Genomic DNA, 10,365 nt, shown 5'->3' with positions numbered 1-10,365 from the left:
ATGTTCCATGATGTGACATGAAGTGCCTCTGGTCATCATGAACTTAGCTTTTTCAGATTATGTTTGACTTTCGTATTCTTTTCTGATTCATTAAGACAGATATATCTATATGAATGTCCTGAAAGACTGTCAGATATCGCAGCACTATTTACGTCGTATTCTTTTCTTTTGAGACCACTGACCAAGACATGAATTCACGCTCCTTGTAATCAATTAATGGTTGAGGAAAACATGACAGTTGGTAGGTGCTGTATTACATGAAACCACTACTCTTATAATATTATCCATTAAAGACAAACCATCCACAGTGAGGCAATGCGTGGTTTAACTGTAAGAAAGTTTAAACACTGCTTCCTTTCTTTATGAGATGATGTGGCTCCGGGGGACATTTTGGGGGGCCGTCACCAATGCCGGTTCTCAGCCAAACAGGTGATCAGTGCTCCGACTCGGCTTGTCGCAACTTCAAGAAGTCTTAGGTAACAGGCAATCTAAATACTTGTACGTTTAATCATTGCCCAGAGAGACGCTGCCCCTCCCGAGTGCCCCTCCCAACCTCACACCTGGCGCTCTCGGGACCAAGACGTGACCGGGGGATTGGCGATACGGCTCTACCAACGACACCGCCATGTTGCTCGCTCATTATAAGAGAGAGGTGACATCTACACCGGTAGGCTCATTCAAGCGGGTATTGACGGGGAAGACGGGAAAAAGATACAATATTAGCTATTAAATCCCATAATTCGAGTATGGACAATTAGGAAGTGTCGGTTTTCACTTAGCCGTGAGAGTAAGGACTCTCTAGCTGTGGAGGGCGGGACTTGGTCTGCTAAGAGCTCGTGCACCAATCTCGGGCAGACGACTGGTCACGTGGCTAAAGATATTTGGAAATTTAGAAAATAACAACAGCTGTGGTCAAAGTCTTTGTGATAAAAATTGGGACAAACAAACTTTTGAAACTGGAAGTTATTTTTTCTGTCTAAAAGACATTTTAAACGTGTTTGGATTTCAAAGCTGCTCTGCTTCGTCCATGCTTGATAAACACACATCTGAATAATTTACTGCTTTATGTTTAACTATGTATTGTATGGACTGTGTAAATATACTCGCCGCGCATGTGTATTTCCTGAGTCATATGGTCTAACATGACCGACGTAAGGGCTTCCTAAATCGCCCTGAGCAGCGAGACAGAAGGTTCGTGTTCTTACATCCCGTGTCAATTCAGCGAAGATGGTGACCCTAGGGCTTAGCGTTTCTGTTTGCAGTTTTACTTTGTCCAGTTCAACATACTCATTTAAATGATGTTGCACAAAACATAACGCCTGTTTTTGTAAACGTTCCTATTCAAGACTATTCTCCCAACAACTGACTATGGGTGACGAGGAACGACAAAGCGGACACCGTTTAGCACATACAATGAAGTCAGTTGGGGAGCTTTTTTAACAAAGGAGAAAAGAAAAATAGGTTATTTGATTTCTTAAAAGGACATTTTTCCCCTCATTGAGTCATCTGATTTGCTGAATGTTAATGTTTTGTACAGGATAACTAAACTTGGGGGAAAAGGTGAACATGTCCTATTGTTGATAAATATGGCTTCTGAGTTTGTTGTACATAAACGTGATCTATCGTATTTGCAATGTTATTATCGTCTTCTTTACGAACCAAAAACCCTCAGATTACCATGATCATGCCTAAGTATATAGTCAGTGAATGTGTAAATGAGTGTTAGTATATGTTTCAAAGACCATCTTTCTTGAACTGCAAGGATGATGGTACGGAGTAAAACAATACTCACTCACCAGCGTTCTGACCTCGCACAATATTCTCTTACTAAGAACTAGTAAGTCAGTCACTTTCGTTGAAAGCTAAACCCATTTCATTGATTAAGTGTTTTCCATGGTATTGTATTTGAAAAGAACCCACATCTATTATGGTTTATTCCAGATCTGTCTAAATGTCGACAATCTGCGTTAATATCTATTGACGTTCAAGCACGATCCTCCCAACGACTTAACGGCTGAAGATCAGATTATACCAATCGACCTTCGCAAGAACAGAACTCGGCACCAGATCAGCTGGTATTACTAATATATACACTAATGGATACATGCGACTATCAAAGGCCACCTGAAATATGCATACAGGTAAGCCTATGCATGTTTCAGCAAATTTACCTGGGCGGATTTATCATATGAACTTCACACCGGTAGAGACAAGTATGCGAGGAGGCAATTTTAGTGTGAAACTGAAGACGAAAATCTTTTAGGAGAACTGTTTAAATTTAGTACCCCTATTATATGCATATATAAGCACACACGTTGTAACCAGATCATAGAAAAAATGCCGTTGCCCTTCAGCATATGTACAACATGTAACATGATACAGTCACTATTACTGCAATGCCACGCCACCCTGTGAATAATAGAACTCGAGAATGGTTTCATTTGTTCCTAATCTGCTATTATCTCGGAAATAATGTGGATAATTCCTTTATAGCAGTTATTTATTGTTGCGCCTCACCTGGGCATGTAGTCAACTGTTTAAAATGTCTATAAAGACATGGCATCCTAAAAGACCATTGTCGCGTTGTTGCCACACAAATCAACCCAAATGGACACAATTGACCAAAGAGTGACAATGCGACATTTTGGCTAGTTGTCTCATTGTTGGTATGTCGCATTGTCGTTATGTCGCATTGTCGTTATGTCACATTGTCGTTATGTCGCATTGTCGTTGTGTCGCATTGTCGTTATGTCACATTGTCGAACTTTGAATGATATTCAATTAAATAACGTTAAATATGTCGCATTCTTGCCCTCCTATCTAAGATGTGCAAAAATAACCCGAAAATGCGAGACAGTGTCCTTTTCACATCTAATTGGATCTTGTCTTAGTCAAGATGGGACTGAAATAATGACGATGTGACTTCAAATTTTCACTTACTCTCTCCTAGGATTCCCTACGTTTTAGCAAAGTTGCCGTCAGTATTGATGTTGAAAAAGATTCTTGTTTTCCGTAAACGCTTAAGACTCGCAGAACATTTCTGTGGAAGCATTCCAGACAAAGTTCAGCTCCATCATTCAGATTTCAGAGATGTCAAATATCCATCTTAGAAGAATTAAGGAGCAAGTTGACAGGTCAAACAAAGGTCACAATGAAATATATCGCTTAAAATGAGACATTTGTTGACGCTCACTGTTGACTACATATGTCATCTGGCTGTAGCGCTACGAACTTCTTAAGCCCATACTTAACACACTGGCTATGATCAAAGTTAAGAATTCTTAGGGCTACGAACGTTTCGAGAATAAGGGCTCTAGTCATTTTTTTAAAAGAATGTCCTAGTACATGTACTCAACTAAGAAGTTTAGGTTTCAGAATGACCAAAGTGCAAAGGTCAAGTCAAGGCTGTGAGTGTAATAAAAACAGCCAGTTCACCAATTAACCTTTATTACATTGCTTATTAGTGAGTGATTGAGTTAGATTGGGTTTAAGGTGCTGTTAGTAATATCTCGGCGGGAGACACCAGAAATGGGCTTCACACATTGTACCCATGTAATGAGCGTATGCTTTGGCCACAAGGGTACTCCACCAAAAACTATTATATTTTGAACAAAAATCACTAAATAAGGGTTTTTTTTAAAAAAATGTGGCAACCACATTCAGATACATGGATGGGCGTCAAATGCCAGTCTCATTTGACAGATCATTTGACAAGAGCCCATCTGACAGCTCTGTCGATAAAAGTTTATTTCACTTTCACGCAGGTGAGCTACATGTCCAAAGAAGACCAACCTGTATACCATTTTATCGAAGGTTTAAATCATTAATTTTGAGAAACGTATCAGATGAATGTCATCATGTCATGCCTAAACGCAAAATACCCCTCTTCTTTAGTTTAAAACATCTGTTTTGATTAATGCTGATTTAAAGGTAGTTAATGTTGTCTTGAATATGAACAATAATGTTTTCATATTCATGAGTTTTAAAACATTTAACAAATCCATGTTTGGTTGTGTAAATGCACATCACTTAGCACATGATCTGATCCTTAAGTCAATATCTAAAATATGTATGTGTGGGTGTGGATCTATTGAACAAGATATCCTGTAAATTCCATTTCAGACATGCCACCTATATAACGTTCTTATATTAATATGAAATCCAGCGTTTATGGAAAACGAAAGTTCACAGTGAGTTCAGTTTTAGTGAATGAGTTTTTAGACCACAAAAACAACCAACCCACTAAATGCACACATTTTTAGATTAATGTGGCTGAGGGAGTTGGGCTTTACACCGCTGTTACCAGGATTCCAGGACAATGTCGGCGGGCGACACCAGAAATGAGCTTCAGACACTGCACCCACGTGGGGACTTTAAATGGGTTTACTGCTTATCTGTGACTATCAGAAATATATATATTCAGAGACAAAGCAGTTAGTATAAGGTTTTGACGAGTGTCTGAATGTTCAGTCCATTTATTCACAATACCGTGGATTTGGGAAAGACGCACCCCCAGGCCACTCTTCACTGACAAACCTCAAGTATACTGACAGCAAAAGGAACGCAAGTTTCGCAAAAAATGAAATCTCATAACAGTAAACGTTCGTTATAATGGAACGTTCATTATAAAGTGACAACAAAAACCCTTTCTTTTGCTGTTCAGCATATATCGCATGTCGTATCATCATCCATATTTCTCTTAACATTTTCTTGAAACACCGTTTTCATTTCAAACCTGAAGTGATTACTAATTTCCTAATATTTCTCAAGAGCAATAATATTAACATGATTCAATAAGGTTACACCAGCGCGTAATGTGATATGTTGTGAGGAAACTACGAGATTACATGTTCATTCTGCAGGGAAACCCAACCCAACAAGGCCAATGCACGTACTAATGTCCTGAATTGTATCGAGTATCAAAGTATTTCATAACATTTTCTCCAACTTGGGTCTCCTTAAATAGATCCAAACAGGAGATTGAAATAAGGGTAAACCTTTGATTAGAAGACTTAATTTGATTAGAACATCTTTGTTTGATTGTCCGTACAGAACAATATGTTTACTGCAGTATTACCATTATAAATTGTTGCTGCTAATCCATATGAAACATACCCTCAACTTGTCTTAATTGATCCCTGTTAGATGTACAGTGGAATATGTGAAATCCGGACCCTCTGTAAACCAGTTTTCTCCGTAATCCGGAGCACTCTCTGAGTCCCTGTAAAACTGTATTTGATTTATCATTACAGTCTGCTTTATAATCAAGACACTCTCAGTTACGGATTACGGATTGAAATAACAGTCTGACAATCAACTTGCTATGAGAACAATACTTTGTAATCTGGACGTAGCTGACTACAAACAGTCTGCAGAATCAACAACTCCGTTATAAGTCGGTTCTGTGGTGTGTTACTTCATGGTCGTTGTCGGAAAACGAGTGTTAAATCTTCACATTATCATCATCATCATCATCATCATCATCACCACCATCATCATCATCATCATCATCATCATCACCATCATCACCATCATCATCATTATCATCATCACCACCACCATCATCATCATCATCATCATCATCATCATCACCACCATCACCATCATCATCATCATCATCATCATCACCATCATCACCATCATCATCATTATCATCATCACCATCATCATCATCATCATCATCATCACCACCATCACCATCATCATCATCATCATCATCACCATCATCATCATCATCATCATCATCATCATCATCATCATCACCACCATCACCATCATCATCATCATTATCATCATCATCACCATCATCACCATCACCATCATCATCATCATCATCACCATCATCATCATCATCAGCGTCATCCATATTACTTCATTCTTGATTGACAACGGTATAAGAATCTATACCGAAACGTCACATCCTAATATGATAAAGACGTTCTTATCCATAAATAATCATACCTTTCTTGTCCTAACGGAATATATTCAATCAGTTATGCAACATTTCAAATAGTATTGAGAACAGATTGTTAATACAATCCGTACTCATAAAACGCAAATCTAACAAGAAACTTCGAGAATGGAATCTGATAATTTTCGATTTAGTATTTCCAAATTACCGTTTTATTAAAGACCTCATATTTCACTCATAACGATAACGGTATCGCATTTCCAAAAAGGAAATTCTGCTAACATTTGAAAACAAAGGCCGAGAAACTTTGTGAGATATATTAACGCCATGGAAGTATAGCGGAATATTCCAGCGAGCGATTCGATTATGCAATAAGCGTGGCTCAGTCAATATCGCCTGCGTTATCGACGGGTGCAACGACGGTAACAAAAGGTGGCGAAATCAGTTCCGCTTTACCATGTCCGTGTTTAATGAAGTGTACGTGATTTATGTACAGTGCGAGCCCGAGTTGCCATTGACTGCGGGCAAGCAGCGCCATGCATTAGGTAGGGTATGAGTGGTTAGGCGTAGATAATACCGAGCTCTTGGTCCGGCGGTCCCCCTTCGTGGTCTGGTAGAGAAGCCAATCACGAAGGATGCTGCCTAACGATCTCTGAAATTGTCTTTAAATCATCTTCTGTATCACCTTATAAATGTCTTTTTGTAAATAACCAGAAAACATTCTGTCACTTACATTCGAATACTTTGCTTAATCACAGATGGATTTGGGGTCCGGCCTTAAACGAATGACTTATGGCTTAAAGATTGTAATGCATGTATTTGCTATGTTAACCTGATATAAAAAGAAAGAATTTTAATTCACCATAAAACACTGACGTTGACATATGTCGTTACCTTACAGACATCTAAAGCCGCATGGTCTTCGCTGCGTCTTGCAACCAGACCCTCTAGGTTTGAATTATTCAGCTGTAAGGTTTCTTCGCATGTCAGTGGTTTTATGACACAATACGGCTCTTACAATCAGTATGATTTATTGAGAATATATATGAGACGGTGGCATACCTTTCCCTCACATTATCATCTGTTAGCAAAGGGCAATGTTAACATGGGTGTACGACCTTAACCCAGAAATAACCACAGGTAGTGGAAACACTTGCGTTTTAAGTGAATTGAATGAATGGCGATGATTCCTCTTGAGCAAGACATGCTTGCTCTTCTCGACAACATCTGGTATCACAGATTTCAGTGACCCATCCATTCATACATTTTTCACCACTGTCTGGTTTTACGCCCAACGAAATATGTATCGACAGATAAACTGGACTGATAATTTCCATGGCCTTTATATATATTCTATATGGTTTTTCGGTCCTCGAATGAAAGGTATACATGGTGTTAATTCCGTTTGTCCTTTTCAAAACACATTCTCTCTAAGTCATTTAATTAATAAATTGCGGGGCCATTACCCCATTAGGTATGTGCGTCACAAGATACAGAATCTGCGTTAATTGTTAATTGTTTACTATGTAAAAGAGTAGAATATTAAAATCAACAATATTTCTTTTCGTTTTAAACATTCGTTTGTCGTTTGCCAATGCTACTCTGAGACGTGGCAATGTTCCGTATTCTGAAGGCCAAGAAGTAGACTGACCTCTACTGTCAGATATCAAAATAGTTACAGAAATAAATAGTTATTAAATTATCTTTGCAAAATATATGAAGAAAGATCTTAGGAACTCAAGCCTTTGAAATTCCAATACGTTTTGCTATCGATTATAGACTTACCGGGGTTGTGTCGGATACATTTGCTTCAGGGAATTACAAAGGTCAAGCAAGAGTGATGTTTCATTGAAAAAATATACTGATTATTTGTTTGGATAAATGAATGCACTCAATATCTCTTCTTGAAATAAGACATTGGTTTCACATAAATTCTATTGCTGCTGGGCAAATGAAATTCGTAGCAGATTATCACGCACAAAACAAAGATGCTATTTGTTAAAAGATTTATCCAAGAATGCCCGATTTGGGTGTTTAACGAAATTACTGGTATAATCCTACCCGACAGCAGCCGATTGGACACAAATGAACTGCAAGCAAGTGGTCAGCAGCGACCGCCTCCACTAAATGACCGCCATCTTGGCTGGAGGGCGTTGTTACAACTTATTGATCAGCTGACGATAAGGCTGGTCACTCAGTGGTCAGTGATGGTCAGCCGCCTTGACCAAAGCTCCGCCTTGGCCACGCGCCTGGTTGCACCCCCTTTTGCACACGGCTCCTATATACTGCTCTTATATCAACCAATGGGAAAGTCAGAAATGAAAAGGGGCGTGCAAATGCTGTCAGTGCGCTTTGTTGACGCTAAGACCTATGGAGTTGTGTAGAAATATTACAAAATAGATATATTCAAAAGAACGTTTTCCCCACGAATATTTAAATATACTCTTATTTATATTTTATCACTGAATCTCCTCAAACTTTGCAAAATGCCTATTTTATTTTGAATGCGACGGACGATATCGCAAACGCATGCTGGAAAGAGGACTTCAATAAATCGTATTTGCATTCCAATTAGCTTGAGTAATTCAGTCAATATCATCTAAAATACATCTGCGTTTAATAAATGTCCACAATCTAATTAATTCCTATTTTATTTGTTTAACGCATGGTCTCAGCTGTGTGAGTTCTACTAAAAGGTTAGCACAGTGCTGTCTGGACACCACCTGATACACAGCCGGACAAAAGAACCCACCAGTTTGATGACGGTTATAAAACAACAACAACAACAACAGGTCAATATATGTATTTCACACAGGTTGCTGAGTTCTGTCTTGAACTCGTTAGCAGTGTTCCGGCGAAGATTTTCAGTCTTATAACACCTTAAAAGTTTTTGACAAATCCAATTCTCAAACGTAGACTATTTTTGTGCAATAGTTTACATAGGTAATAAAAAAAAGTGTAATTAATGCTTTATTGGCCACCAGGCGCAAGGCTTGAATAACTGAAGGTATCATATGGCAAACGATATTTTCTCCAATGGCCTTCATATGGACAGTAGCTATGCAGGTTGTTATAGGGTAGTGAATGTTTGGTATATGCTCTTAAAGACATACCCTGAACCCCTCCCCTACCTTCCCTATGCACCCCAAAACATGCACCTGCTGACACCGGGAATAAAAGCAAGATGAGCTCAATTTCGTGTTTTTAATTCCAAGTCATTTCCTAATCTCACAGTCCCCGAACCGCAATATTTTCCTTAGACTAACAATTAGTCTCTGAAATGAACATATTTTATTGAAAAAGGTTCATAGTAAAAAAATGTAATATAATGAAATGGGTCCCTGCGACTTCCTTCATTTCCTGAAGCTAGGGGAATCTAGACTTGCCACATTTTCTAGACTTGCACGGGCTTTCATGGACATATTTGCTTGAGGGTCTGTATGATAAACTATATTTTCCTTTCAGATATGTCTAGCCTGCGATGCTAGAGAGCTAAATGTAGCAAGGCTAGATTTCGTCAGGTTCTGAATCCCTTCTCACGGGACACCTTTTCAATTTGAAACGAATTATTCTACAACAATTATATATATTACAGTCTAGTGGTTTAAGGTTCGATTTATGTCAGGTTCTTATATTACGCTATGATTAGAATTAGTGCGTCAAGTGTGGTAGCTCATTTATGGTCTCTCAAACAAAAACAAACAAACAAACAAACAAACAAACAAGGCATTTGAATGACCAGCGATGTAGCCGATACAGATTTTGTATTTTGACCTGAGGTTGCAGTGTTTGAGAGACATTTTCAGCCTCGAAACGTATTGATTACACTGGTATTATTTTGTCAAATATAATTTTGAAGGGTACCCCTCTTTCCCTCAACAGTTTGGCTAAGTGTAGCTACAAAACAAACGTTTGTTATTTTAGAAGGACATTAGTTACAAAGTATGGTTGTAGACGTGGAAGTGCCACTCAGTCTGAACTCTCCGACACGTCACCTGTCTACCTGTCCCTGTGGACATGGTCAATACAGACCAGTCCACACAAACACGGTCTGGACATGGTCAACAAATCTCGGACATCGTCAACAAAAGACTTATCGGCCCGAGGGCCAAGCGACGGTTGTCAATTTCAGGGATCAAAAACCAAGAATGTACAAATTGATCTTGTCGCTTTGGACATGCCTCTGGCGAAAACCGCGAAATAAGCTGTGGACGCGTGGCCTGGACAAAGGCAGAAGTCGGTCATTTCAAGTGGACATGATCTAAACCCACTGTCCATTACAGAGTTGGAAGCAATTAAATGGCCCCTGCGAATCTGTTAGACGGAAGACGCACCTCCGCGTGCAGGAAGTGTCCAGTGGCTATTGTTAAGTGGACAGTCACCAATTGGCGATTGGAGCGTGCAGTCAATCTTCTAACCTAATATTACCAACACGAAGCCATCCTTTGTTACTT

The sequence above is a fragment of the Haliotis asinina genome, chromosome 8 (assembly GCF_037392515.1).
Source record: "Haliotis asinina isolate JCU_RB_2024 chromosome 8, JCU_Hal_asi_v2, whole genome shotgun sequence".
NCBI classification, from domain to species: Eukaryota; Metazoa; Mollusca; class Gastropoda; order Lepetellida; family Haliotidae; genus Haliotis; species Haliotis asinina.
This window is presented reverse-complemented; position numbering follows the sequence as displayed.